Genomic DNA, 14,142 nt, shown 5'->3' with positions numbered 1-14,142 from the left:
CCGAGCATGGTGGCACACACCTTTAATCCCAGCACTCAGCTACAGTGAGACCCTACCTTGAAACCCCTCCCCTCCACAAAAAAAAAAAAAAAAAAAAAAGGGAGAGCAGACAGAACACAGTACACATCATGTAACTCCATTTTTCATGAGATGTAACTACAGGAGAAGAAATAAGATAATGGCTACTGGAGGTGAGTGGAAACTCTGATAAATTATAAATGTTCTAAATTTTGTTACACAAAATGGTAACACAAGTATAGACAACCCCTTAAAATCTCATTAAACATGGTATCTGTGTGTTTTAATCTTAATTAGAGTGTTCCAAAATCACTGCAAAAAATATTTATACCAGTCATTCTCTTGTCCCCCTTATGCAGTTTGTAAAATTCTGTATATAAATGTTTGATACTTCTTAGTATATGGTAATCACTCCAGGTTTCTCTGTTTAAGAAAGGTCTTCTTGGGCTGGAGAGATGGCTTAACTGGATAAGGCACTTACCGGCAAAGCCAAAGGACCCAGGTTCGAGTCCTTAGTACCCACATAAACCCAGATGCACAGGACAGAGCATGCATCTGAAGTTTGTTTGCAGTGGCTGGGGATCCTGGAGTGCTCAATCTCTCTCAAATAAATAGCTAAAAAAAAAAGTGTATGGCATGGTGGCACACGCCTGTAATCCCAGCACTTGGGAGGAAGAAGTAGGTGGATCACCATGAGTTTGAGGCCAGCCTGAGACTACATAGTGAATTCCAGGTCAGCCTCAGCTACAGTGAGACCCTACCCCCCAAAACAAAACCAAACCAAAAAAGTCTTTTTCTCAGACTCTCTGTAGCCACCCTTCCTTCAGCATTTCTGTCCTATTTCACCATGAAAGCTGAGCTTCATAACTGGACAAGCATTCTTACGTCCTGACTGACCAGCATTTACTTCTAATCAATAGCAGATGTTGGAATGCTGCCAGGGTGGGTCCTAGGCCAAAGTAACAATTTTTATCCCATTCAAAGGCAAATACCCTTCTTAAGCGCCAAGTGATCCAAACACAGGCAATGGCATCTGGAAATGTGCTGCGTGCCATGGGTCTGGCCTCCTTGGATGACAGCTCTAAGGACTGCAAGCAGTTGTTCTACCAGCTTTGTGGGACTGCGGAAGACAGCAACTCTTCAACCTGGCAAAACTCTTTAAAAGGCTGGAGAGGCTGCTCACAGATGAAAGTGCTTGCTTTCAAGCCTGCTGGCCCAAGCTCCACTCTCCTCAGCACCCACATAAAGACGGACGCAAAGCAGTGCATGCGTTTGTGATCCTTATTCCATGCATGGGAAGCAGAACCAGGAGAATCCCAAAGCTTGCAAAACCAAGGAAGACCCTGTCTCAAAGACGGGAGAGAATGGAACCTGAAGAGTGGTCCTCAGACTTCCACATGCACACTTTGACATGCATGCACACACACTTCTTTTTCGAATGTTTTATTTGTCAGGGTGGGGGGGCACATCAGGGCCTCTAGCCACTGAAGATGAACTCCCAGACGCATGTGCCACCTTGTGCTTCTGGCTTATAGGATACTGGGGAATCAAACCCAAGACCTTAGGCTTTGCAGGCAAACACTTAAACTGCTAAGCCATCTCTCCAGTTTCCCCCCCCCCCAATTCTTACGGGAGGAGTAGTAACAAATGGATTCAGGTAGTTCAAAAAACAAAAAATAAAATAAAAATAAAAACCCAGGCTACTCAGTGTAAAATGATTCAATTATATATAAATTGCCCTAGAAGATATTTTAAAAACCTATTTTGCATCTTTTCCTCCTATTATACTTTGTGTAGGTAGTGCCAGGCACTGCGAGGTCATGGATATCCAGGCCATTTTGTGTCTGGAAGAGTGCATTGTAAGGAGTCCTACCCTTCCTTTGGCTCTTACATTCTTTCTGCCACCTCTTCCGCATTAGACCCTGAGCCTTGGAAGGTGTGATAGAGATGTTTCAGTGCTGAGCACTCTTCTGTCACTTCTTCTCAACACTATGGTGCCTTTTGAGTCATCCCAGAGGTCACTGCCATCTGAAAAGGGAAGCTTCTCTAACCAAAAGTGAGAGTAGCATTAATATTTGGGTATGAATATTTAGAGAAGTGCTTACTGGGCAGTTTGGTGAGCATAATATATGCATTTAGCTGGACAGCCACAGGCATTACACCCCTAGGGCTCATGACCTCCCCCAGCATAGGTTTTCAATACCAGGCATGTATTCCCTCCTGTGGAGCAGGCCTCTAGTCCAATTAGAGAGCATTTGGTTTCCCCCATAACAGACATGCCACCATTGCATCCATTAGTTCATTTGGCCTGGCTGGCCAAACTTAAGGCTTGCAGTGTCCACTGTTGTTTATTTCCACTGATGACTTCTGTCTCTGCCATGGGGCTTCATGCAGCATAGTTTTTTCCAGCTTTCTGTCTGCCAGTCTACGTGAAGGAGGTTTTCAGCTAAACTCCAGCAAGATTTCTCAGTGACCTTGCAGCCCAAGTATTTGGAGCCTTCAGCAATAGGGTCTTACAAACTATTTCTGCTGGGAAATCAAGGAGGCTATATATTTTTAGCTACATAGTAGGTGAAAGACCAGCCTGCTCATAAAGTGAGACTCTGAGACTCTGTCTCCAAAAAAAAAAAAAAAATGCCCACACCTCCTCCCCAAAAGAAAGCTCCTGGATCACATCTTATCTGCTGCAGACCAGCAAGTGTGAGTACCTCGAGGAGTCCGCACCCACGTTTTGGGATTGTACTCTGTCCTTCTGTTCTTTTCCTCTATGACTCTTCATTTAGACAATAAACTCACTTTGCTTCAGTCAAAAAAAAATCTATTTTGGGGCTGGAGAGATGGCTTAGCAGTTAAGGTGCTTGCTTGCAAAGCCTGAAGATCCATGTTCCACTCTCCAGGTCCCATTTAAGCCAGATGCACAAGGTGACACAAGCACACAAGGCTGCACATGCTCCCAAGGTGGCACACGTGTCAGGAGTTTGACTGCAGTGGCTGGAGACACTGACATGCCAATACATTCTCTCGTACAATAAATAAGTAAATAAATAATAAAAAATGAAGCAGTCCTTGGCTAGTGATTTCAAATATACCATTTACTTAGACTAGACAAACATACACTTCCTTGCTTACACATACTTATACACACATACACATAAACATTCTCTTACACACACACGAAAAAGAAAATAATTTAAAAATCTATTTTGGCTGGGAGTGGTGGTACACGCCCTCAATCCCAGGACTTGGGAGGCAGATAGGAGGACTGCCGTGAGTTCAAGGCCACCCTGCGACTACATAGTGAATTCCAGGTCAGCATGAGCTAGACTGAGACCTTACCTCGAAAAACCAAAAAAAAAAAAAAAAAAAAAAAAAAAAAAAAAAAAAAAAAAAAATCTATTTTATTTTCTTTGAAATAGGGTTGTGCTCTTTTGTGTAGGCTAACCGAAAACTTAGGTAATTCAGGTTGGCCTTACCCCTTCTACTCTTTTCTTTGGCCTCCTGGGTACTAGAATTACAGGTGAGTGCCACCAGACACAGAACAGTATCTTAAAGATGAGGAATTTTTTAAATTATTTGAGAGAGATAGACAGGAAGGGGGGGAGAATGGGCATGCCATGCCCTCCAGAAGCATGAGCTACCTTGTTCCTGGCTTCACATGAGTACTGCGAATCAAACCTGGGTCCTTTGGCTTTGCAAGCAAGTGCCTTAACTGCTAAGCCATCTCTCCAGCCCCAAAGATTTTTTTTAATATATGTATTTATTTATTTGCACAACTGTATATGTACACACCACAACACGCATCTGTGTCGCACTGTGTGTGAGGAAGGGCCTGGTGCCTCTGTGAGCTTCAGATTCTTCTGGCTCTACTTCCCAATGTCAGAGGCAGTCTGAGGTCACAGGTGCATGTGACACTTTGTGTCTACCTATATATACATGGATGTTGGGGAAATCAAACCCCAGCCAGCAGGCTTTGTAAACAAGTGCCTTTTGCAGCCCTACTTGTGGGGATGTTCAAGAGTCTCCCTCACACATATTAGGCAGGTATTCTATTATTGAGCTCCCCACTCCTCCCAAATTTTAAAACGGTGTACAAATAAATACTAAAGTTCTCAGCTGCCAAAGAACAGAGAGGAGGGAGATGAGGACAGGCCTCTTGATCTCTTGTTGTTGTACTGTTGCTTAGCTTTTTGAGACAGGGTTTCCTGTGGCCCTGGGCTAGCCTCAGACTTTAACTGAACTCTCCTCCCAAGGGCTGCAGTTATAGGCGCACACCACAAGCCTGGCTCTTCATTACTTTCCTTGACCAGACACAAAGGCTCAGGAGTATAAAATTTATACCCACAGTCATATGCTCAGGACAGGTGAGTTCCAATGCCCTCCAGAATCCGCAACTGTAACAGAAGAACTCTAAATTGAATGATGCTCTCAAAGTAAAATATAGGACTTGATGACATTTATACACTGTGACCAAGAATGTATTTTTCCCATTTTCTACACATTTCCTTTTAATTTTGACATTTTCATACATGTATATTTGATCACATTCATCCATTATGTTGTCTTCTTCCTACTCCTGCTGATCCCCTTTCTTTTCCAAACTAGCCCCCTACTTCCCCCTCTATTTTTCTATCCATCTGAGAGAGACTGGAACGGTGGCTCATGCCTTTAATCCCAGCATTTGGGAGGCGGAGAGCAGGGAAATCACCCTAACCCCAGCACTCGAGAGGCCAAGGTAGGAGGATCACTGTGAGTTCAAGGCCACCCGAAGCCTATATAGTAAACTCCAGGTCAGCCTGCGTTAGAGGGAGACCCTGCCTCAAAAGAAGGAAAAAAAAAAAAAAGAACTTTCTTTGGCAAACACTTCATTCACACAATTAGCACCCATTCGATTCATGCATTATGATAGCTCAATTTTATTTTGGCATTAAACTAAGACTGGCATAGGGATGATGGTCTAAAGATGGCAATACATGAGCTGAGAAAAGTATCAACTATGGAATCTTATGGCCAACTCTCCTTAATACAAAACACTCCCACACATAAAGCATGCTTCTAAGTTTGGAATGGCTTACCATGTTTCTCCGGATTCCATTCTTCACAAATGTGAGCAGAAATGCAGTTTAGCTAAAGCAACAGGACAAAGTTGCAGCTTATGATGCTGCCTGCCTTGCCAGGGCCATCCTGGTGGGGCTGCCTCAGTCAGCACTGTGGGCTGTGCCTAGACAACTGAAGGAGGAGAAGGGTCTTCCTACTGACAACACCCTTAGGCAGTAAAGCTAAGGAAAAAGCTCTTTTGATCTGGGAACAAAAATGCTTATAGGATGATGTCTCAGTTTCCTCCTCTATAAAAATACTACCACCTGGCTTTTATTTCCTATCCCTGGGGGGCCTTTATGAGGATAAAAAGCTTTTGAAAATTAAAAGCACAGTGCAAATATGAAGCTATAATAGAGTGGGGACTGATTCCAAACAACATAAATGGAAGGTAGATGGGCACTTTGGCAGAGTAAATAGCCACATATGCCATCAGAGCAAACACAGAAGCAGCAATACCTGCCATTATAGTGGAAAGAGATCTTTGCACCTATTAAACAGGCTGTGCTCTCTAGTCTCGGCCCGCCCTGTCTCAGGCGCTTCATTCACCTTACCTAATTCCCAAATGTATCTTGACACCTGCACTCTGGCGACTCATTATTAGCACTTCTACAGTGTCACATGTTGCGCTGCATCCTAGATGTGTTTCTCCCATCCAAGTAGTAACCAAGTCCAACCCTGCTAAGCTTCCAAGATTGGGCGTTCAGGCTGCTATGGCCATAAGCATTTGTTTGCTATTATTGTTAACAATACCATTTACTTAACTTTTAAAAATATTTTATTTATTTGCAAGCAGAGAGGAAGAGAGAGAGACAGAGACAGAGAATGGGCTCTCCAGAACCTCCAGCCACTGCAAACAAACTCCACATGCAGGCACCACTGTGCATCTGGCTTTGTGTGGGCACTGGAGAATTGAACCTGGGTTATCAGGCTTTTCAACCACTGAGCAATCTTTTCACCTCAGCCAGACATTTGTTTCTCTACATATTGCTCTGAATTCTTTGCCCTCTGTGTCAATAATCACAGTTCCTAGGGGAAATATCTGCTATATAGTCTAGACCCTAAAACTATCTCCTAGTTACCCAACTATAGTGCACAATACTGAAAGGCTCAATACCTTACATATTAAGATAGAACTCCCCAAGCTAGATGACAAGCCACACTGGAAGATGTAAATGTCTATGCATTTACTGAGATACTCTTTTCCTCAGCCTAGGACACCAAATTAGAACTTCTTTCTGATGTTTGCCATGATAATGATGATATGAAGTTAGGAAACACTATATAAAATGAAATTTGGAGCCAGGCATAGTGGTACAGCACTCGGGAGGCAGAGGTGGGAAGATCAACATGAGTTTGAGGACACCCTGAGATTACATAGTGAATTCCAGGTCAGCCTACCCTACCTTGAAAATAAGGGGGGGCTGGAGAGATGGCTTAGTGGTTAAGGCATTTGCCTGAAAAGCCAAAGAATCCCAATTTGATTCTCCAGGACCCACATAAGCCAGATGCACAAGAGGGCACATACATCTGGAGTTCGTTTCCAGTGGCTAGAGACCCTGGAGCACCCATTCTCTCTCTCTCTCAAATAAATAAATATTTTTAAAATAAAATTTGGGGAGCTGAGTATGGTGGTACATGCCTTTAATCCCAGCACTTGGGAGGCAGAGGTAGGAAGATCGCCATGAATTTAAGGCCAGACTACAATCTTGCAATCCTAGCACTCAGAAGGCAATGATAAGGGAACCCAGGGTCAAGCTGGCTAATTAGACTAGCTGAATCAGCACACTCTGAATTCAAGTGAGGGACCCTGCACCTCAGTAAATAAGTGCAGCATGATCAGGGAAGACACCTGATGTCATCCTCTAGCCTCCATAGGTAGACATGCACCCAACTATAACCATAAACATGCAAACACACATACACACACACACAACCACAACCACAAATCAATCAATCAATCAACAAATAAAGTGAAATGTTGGGCTGGAGAGATGACTTAGTGGTTAAGACTCTTGCCTGCAAAGCCTATGGACCCAGCTTTGATTCCCCAGAACCCACATAAACCAGATACATATGGTGGTGCATGTGTCTGGAGTTTGGTTGAAGGGGCTAGAGGCCCTGGCGCACCCACTGTGTCTCTCACTCTCATGAATAAGTAAAAATAAAATGTAAAAAATAAATAAAGTGAGAGTTGGGCATGGTGTTGCACGCCTTTAAACCCAGCACTTGGGAGGCAGAGGCAGGAAGATTGTTGGGAGTTTGAGGCCACCCTGAGATTACATAGTGAATTCAAGGTCAGCCTGGGCTAGAGCAAGACTCTATCTCAAAAAAAAAAAAAAAAAAAAAAAAGAGGCAGACAAGATGTGGCAGTGGTGGGTAGAGACAGTAGTAGGAACAACAGTGGCCCTAGTTGTGAGACACATTGCAGCCACAGTGGCTTGTTGGATAAATGGAACATTGATGATAAGCCATCAAAATCAGTAAGTGGGATGAATCAGCTTTGAAAAACTCTTTGGATGATTCCCTCAAACAGGTATTTTTGAAAATATACAAGTATGTGGAGAATTTGGTCTAAGTGATGTTTGTCTCACCATCTGTACCATCTATTTCTCTGCAATAGCAGGTTTGGGTTACATGCCCCCTATCCAGAGTCCAAGCCAGTAGTGGCTTTGTGCATCGTCACAGCATATGCTTCATGTTCGGAAAAGATCCTGCAGGGATGGCTCCTGATGATAATGGCAGCTGTCCTCCAGTCTCAACAGGTTCAATGACAAACAGACCTGAAGATGACCTTCAAAAGTGGGAGAACAAAGGCAGGAACAGGAAGCTGAGTTCACCAAGTCCATTGCTAAGTTTTTGGATCACATTAGGACATGAGTTATAGATGCGAATGAACCTGAAATACCCAGGCTCCATAACAGCCTCACCACAGAAAGAAAAATAAAATATCCAATTGTAAAAATAGCTTTCATGTTGAGTTACTGGTTGGTAAGGGGAAGAAATGATGAATTAATTTGGGAAAGGCATGACATGTTTAAAAAGTTCCTGTTCTGTCCTGAAAATTGAGTCCATTCTGGATAAATAGGTTTTCATAGCACAGATAAGAAGATTATGAGTTTGAAGCCATTTTTGGCAACATATCAAGACCATGTTTTATGGGGAGAATTATTAACGTATTGCTGATTCAGTTAACCCTGGTTTCAACAACTGTTTTCTTGATAAATGAAGATACATCTTGTAAATAACAGCTTTCCTTCACACACTATGATGTGTGTGTACATGACACTTGGAGAAAACTGTTTTAAAAAAACAGCTTTTGAACTGGAGAGATGGCTCAGCAATTAAGGCACCTCTGCCTGCAATGCCTAACAACCCAGGTTTGAGTACCCAGGTAAAGCCAGATGCACAATGTGGTGCATTCATCTGGAGGTTCCTTACAACTGCTAGAGGCCTGGGGCACCCATCCATATTCTCTCTCTCTCTCATTAATACATATTCTCTCTCTCTCCTAGTAAATAAATACATTTTAAAAAAAACAGTTTTCAGGCTGGAAGGATGGCTTAGTGGTTAAGCACTTGCCTGTGAAGCCTAAGGACCCCGGTTCGAGGCTCGGTTCCCCAGGTCCCACGTTAGCCAGATGCACAAGGGGGCGCACGCGTCTGGAGTTTGTTTGCAGAGAGGCTGGAAGCCCTGGCGCGCCCATTCTCTCTCTCTCTCCCTCTATCTGTCTTTCTCTCTGTGTCTGTCGCTCTCAAATAAATAAATAAATAATTTTAAAAAAAACAGCTTTCAAGTTGTGTAAAACAGACATTCTTGCCTGTTATGTTTTGTGCTCTTAACTAATTAAAAAAACTAATGGCATTTTTTAGTTTTATACTGTCTATTTTCCACTAGTTTGTTCTTGTTAATATGTTTGCACCCTTTACTAACTGCCATTTTCTTAAAAACTTTTTTTTTCAGGGCTGGAGAAATGACTTAGCAGTTAAGGCACTTGCCTGCAAAGCTTAAGGACCCAGGTTCAATTCTCCAGGTCCAACGTAAGCCAGATGCACATGTTGGTGCATGAATCTGGAGTTTGTTTGCAGTGGCTAGAGGCCCTGGCGCGCCCATTCTCACTCATTCTCTATCTCCCTCTCTCTGTTTCTAATAAATTTATAAATATGAAAAATTTTTTGAGGGCTGGAGAGATGGCTTAGCGGTTAAGCGCTTGCCTGTGAAGCCTAAGGACCCCGGTTCGAGGCTCGGTTCCCCAGGTCCCACGTTAGCCAGATGCACAAGGGGGCGCATGCGTCTGGAGTTCGTTTGCAGAGGCTGGAAGCCCTGGTGCGCCCATTCTCTCTCTCTACCTCTATCTGTCTTTCTCTCTGTGTCTGTTGCTCTCAAATAAATAAATAAAAAATTTAAAAAAAAAATTTTTGATGAAAGATGTGCAGCTTGCCGGGTGTGGCAGCGCATGCTTTTAATCCCAGCACCTGGGAGGCAGAGGTAGGAGGATCGCTGAGAGTTCTAAGCCACCCTGAGACATATTATATAGTGAATTCCAGGTCAACCTGAGCTAGAGTGAGACCCTACCTCAAAAAACCAAAAAAAAAAAAAGATGTGTGACTGGACATGGCCCAGCCGTTAAGGTGCTGGCCTGAAAAGCCTAACAACCTAGGTTCAATTCCCTAGTACGCAAGTAAAGCCAGATGTATAGAGTGGCACAATGTGTGCAAATAATGTGCAAATATATAAGTGAAAAACAAGCAGGGTATATTGGCACAAGCCTTTAATCCCAGCACTCAGGAGGCAGAGGTAGAAGGGGAGGGGAGGGGAGGGGGAGGGAGGAAAGAGGAAGGGAGAAAAGGGAAGGGAAGGAAAGGAGACAAAACAAGGTTACCAGTGTGAGTTCCAAATCAGCCTGAGGTAGCTACAGTGAGACCGTATGTCAAAAAAGATGTGCAGGGCCGGGCATGGTGTCGCACACCTTTAATCCCAGCACTAGGGAGGCCGTGAGTTTGCGGCCACCCTGAGACCACATAGTGAATTCCAGGTCAGCCTAGGCTAGAGAGAAACCCTACCTTGAAAAATACAAACAAACAAACAAAAAAAGATGTGCCAGGTGTGGTGGCATGCACCTTTAATCCTAGCACTCAGGAGGCAGAGGTAGGAGGATCGCTGTGAGTTCTAGGCCAGCCTGGGACTACAAAGTAAATTCCAGGTCAGCCTGGGCTAGACTGAGATGCTAACTCAAAAAAAAAAAAAAAAAAAAGCATGGGCTGGAGAAATGGCTTAGCGGTTAAATGCTTGCCTGTGAAGCCTAAGGACCCCGGTTCAAGGCTCGATTCCCCAGTACCCACGTTAGCCAGATGCACAAGAGGGTGCACGCGTCTGGAATTTGTTTGCAATGGCTGGAGGCCCTAGCACACCCATTTTCCCTCTCTCTATCTGCCTCTTTCTCTATCTGTTGCTCTCAAATAAATAAATATAAATAAATTTAAAAAAGCAAAAGCAAAAAATGTGAAAAATAAAAGAGTTCAAGGTCATTTTCTGCTACATAATAGTTTTAGGCTAGCCTATGAAAGAAAAAGATGGGTGTGGGGAGACCTAGAGAAGAAAGAGTGGAGAGAGGAAATGAGATGGAAGGGAGGAGAAGAGAAAGAGAAAGGGAATGAATACAGAGGTGAGGAGAAGGAAAAATGGAAAAGGGGACAGAGAGAGAAAAGGGGAAGAAAGGAAAGAAGACAGGAAGAGAAGGATGGAGGGAGGGGAGAAAAAAATCTACAATGACTAAAATAACTATTCCATATACTGTTGTCTAGAAAATAAATATTTCCAAACACTGGCATCAGGTAAAGCATCATATGCAAAAAATAAAAAAATAACACAATTACCTCAAATTTACTTTTTTGTGCTACAGATAATAAGGAAAATGAAGCAGGCATGACAGAGAAAACCTTTAATCCCAGAATTTAGGAGGCAGAGGTAGGAGGATCGCCATGAGTTTAAGGCCACCCTGAGAAGACAGAGTGAATTCCAGGTCACCCTGTGCTAGATAGAGAGAGACCCTACCTCGAAACCCCCCCCCCAAAAAAAAAAAAAAGAAAAAAGAAAATGAGCAGTACTTAGTGGCACACACCATAAATCCCAACACTCAGGAGACAGAGGTAGGAGGATAATCGTGAAATTGAGGCCAGAAAGAAGAGAGAGAGAGAAAGAAAAGGGGAAAGAAGAAAATAATGGGGTTGCCAGAAATATTTCAGAATTTTGCTATGTAAGTGTCTACTAAACACATACAAGTTTATTCATCTACCCTCACTCTGAAAGCACAAATTGCTTTTATCTGCCATTTATTTTATTTATTTATTTATTTATTTGAGAGATGGATACAGGTATAGGCAGGTAGAGAGACAGACTGGGCACACCAGGGCCTCCAGCCACTGCAAACGAACTCTAGATGCATGTGCCCCCTTGTACATCTGGCTTATGTGGGTCCTGGGGAATCGAACCTGGATCCTTTGGCTTTGCAGGCAAGTGCCTTAACCACTAAGCCCTTTCTCCAGCCCCCTATCTACCATTTCTTAATTGATCAGTTTAAACTTTTCATTTCCAAAGTGTACTGAAACCAATCATTCTATGTATCACTCACAAACCCCAAATTCAACCCCTTCTCTACTTGACCTACCCTTGCCCGTACCTATCATCATCATCTCAAATAGTCTTCCTGCTTCTAAAAGCACCCCCATCAACCCATGCTCTGTCCTGAAAACTTCCTAAAACATGCCTATGAAATCATACCTCTCTGTTTTAAAAATAAGACTTTGAGGGCTGGAGAGAGAAAGGACTTAGAGGTTAAAGCACTTGCCTGCAAAGCCTAAGAACTCATGTTCAAATCTCCAGGTCCCAGACGCAGTGACACAAGGGCACAATGTTACACATGCACAGAAGAGGATGCACACGTCTGAAGTTCATTTGCAGCAGCTGAAAGCCCTAGTGTGCCCATTCTCTCTTTCAAATAAAGAAAAACAAAAAAAGTAACAATAAGACTTTGAGTCGGGTGTGGTGGCACAAACCATTAATGCTAGCAGAGGTAGAAGGATTACTGTGAATCTGAGGCCAGCCTAAGACTATACAGTGAAGACCCTACCTCAAAAAAAAAAAAAAAAAGAAAAGAAAAAGAAAATAAGATATGGGCTATTAACCTTAGCAGTTAACGCACTTGCCTACAAATCCTAAGGACCCAGGTTGGATTCCCCAATACCCACATATTCCAGATGGACAAGGATGCACCTGGAATTTGTTTGCAGTGCCTGGAGGCCCTGGCATACCCATTCTCCCTCCCTCCTTCCCTCTCACATAAATAAATGAACAAATAAACATTTTTTGTGGTGGTATTTTTTGAGGTAGTGCTTCACTCTAGCTCAGGCTGTCCTGGAATTAACTATGTAGTCTCAGGGTAGCCTCAAACTCATGGCAATTCTCCTACCTCTCCCTCCCAAGTGCTAGGATTAAAGGTGTGTAATTTTGGGAGATGACTCAGTAGTTAAAGGCAAAATCTGAGGGCCTGGGTTCAATTCCCCAGTACCCACATAAATCCAGACACACAAAGTGGATCAGGCATCTGGAGTTCGTTTGCAGTGACAAGAGGCCGTGGCATACTCATTTCTTATTCATTCTCTCTTCTCTGTTTGCAAATAAATCACTAAAAAATTTTAAAATTTAGGTTACTGGCTGGGCATGTGGTGCATGCCTTTAATCCCAGCACTCAGCAGGCAGAGGTAGGAGGATTGCCATGAGTTTGAGGCCACCTGAAGACTACATAGTGAATTCCAGGTCAGCCTGGGCTATAGTGAGACTCTATCTTCGGAAAAAAAAAAAAAAAAATTGGGCTGGGGAGATGGCTTAGTGGTTAAGGTGCTTTTGCCTGCAAAACCTAAGGACCCAGGTTCAGTTGCCCAGTACATGTGTAAGCCAGATGCACAGGGTGGCACATGCATTTGGAATTCACTTGCAGTGGCTGGAGGCCTTGAGCACCCATTCTCTTATCTGTCCTCTCTGATAAGTAAATAATAAAATATTTAAAAATTAAAATTTTCGAGGGCGTGGTGGTGCATACCTTTAATCCTAGCACTTGGGAGGCAGAGGTAGGAGGATTACCATGAGTTCAAGGCCACCCTGAGACTACATAGTGAATTCCAGGTCAGCCAGAACTAGAGTGAGGCCCTACCTTGTTTTTAAAAAAAAAAAAAAAACTTTCAAATTAAACCAGGCATGACGACGCACAACTTTAATCCCAGCATTTGGGAGGCAGAGGTAAAAGGATCTCTGAGTTCAAGGACAGCCTGGGCTAGATGAGACCTTACTGCAAAAATGCCCCCCCCCAAAAATTAAAATTAAAAAAGATTCTAGGGGCTGGGGAGATGGCTTAATGGTTAAAGGCTAGGTAAAGCCAGACACCCAAAGTGGTGCATGCAACTGGAGTTTGTTTGCAGCAGCAAGAGGCCCTGGCATGTCCAAGCTCATTCATTCTGTCTCTCTCAAATAAATAAAAATACATATATGGGGGGGGTGAGGTCTGAGGTAGAGTATCAATCTAGCCGAGGCTAAAGTCACTATGTAACCACATAGCTGGATATCTGGCACACACTGTTCATCATTACCATGCAACTTAACCTTTATAGTAAAGCTTCAAAATTTAAATCAATAGGACAGGTGTCGCTCATGCCTTTAATCCCAGCAGAGGTAGGAGGATCATTGTGAAATCGAGGCCAGCCTTGACTACTGAGTGAATTCTGGGTGAGCCTAGATTAGAGTGAGACCCTACCTTGAAATAAACAAACAAAAAACCCAAAAAAGCATTGTGTCTCTAATCCAGAGAGCTAATAGTCAATTTGCTTGAATACTCTGGGTGTGGCATGAAATGTTTACAGCACTGACTAAAATTTTCCACAAAGGGCTATTCAAACTCTAAGCTTTACTCTCAGAAGCAGATTCGGCTCCAGACATTTAAACAAATCTCTATTCCACTCATGGCACTTGGGTTTTTCT

General features: G+C 43.2%; 1 protein-coding gene and 1 pseudogene across 3 annotated transcripts in view; one reads left to right on the top strand and one right to left on the bottom strand.

Annotated features, from left to right (window-relative positions):
- Cbfa2t2 (CBFA2/RUNX1 partner transcriptional co-repressor 2) overlaps positions 1-14,142 on the bottom strand; it is a 125,576-nt gene that overhangs the window by 73,141 nt on the left and 38,293 nt on the right. The gene's annotated exons all lie outside the window — the stretch shown is intronic.
- LOC123462757 overlaps positions 1,072-14,142 on the top strand; it is a 51,127-nt pseudogene continuing 38,056 nt past the window's right edge.

Source organism: Jaculus jaculus, chromosome 8, assembly GCF_020740685.1.
Source record: "Jaculus jaculus isolate mJacJac1 chromosome 8, mJacJac1.mat.Y.cur, whole genome shotgun sequence".
Lineage (NCBI taxonomy): Eukaryota > Metazoa > Chordata > Mammalia > Rodentia > Dipodidae > Jaculus > Jaculus jaculus.
The sequence above is the reverse complement of the archived record's forward strand: the minus strand, read 5'-3'. Positions and strand labels throughout refer to the sequence as shown.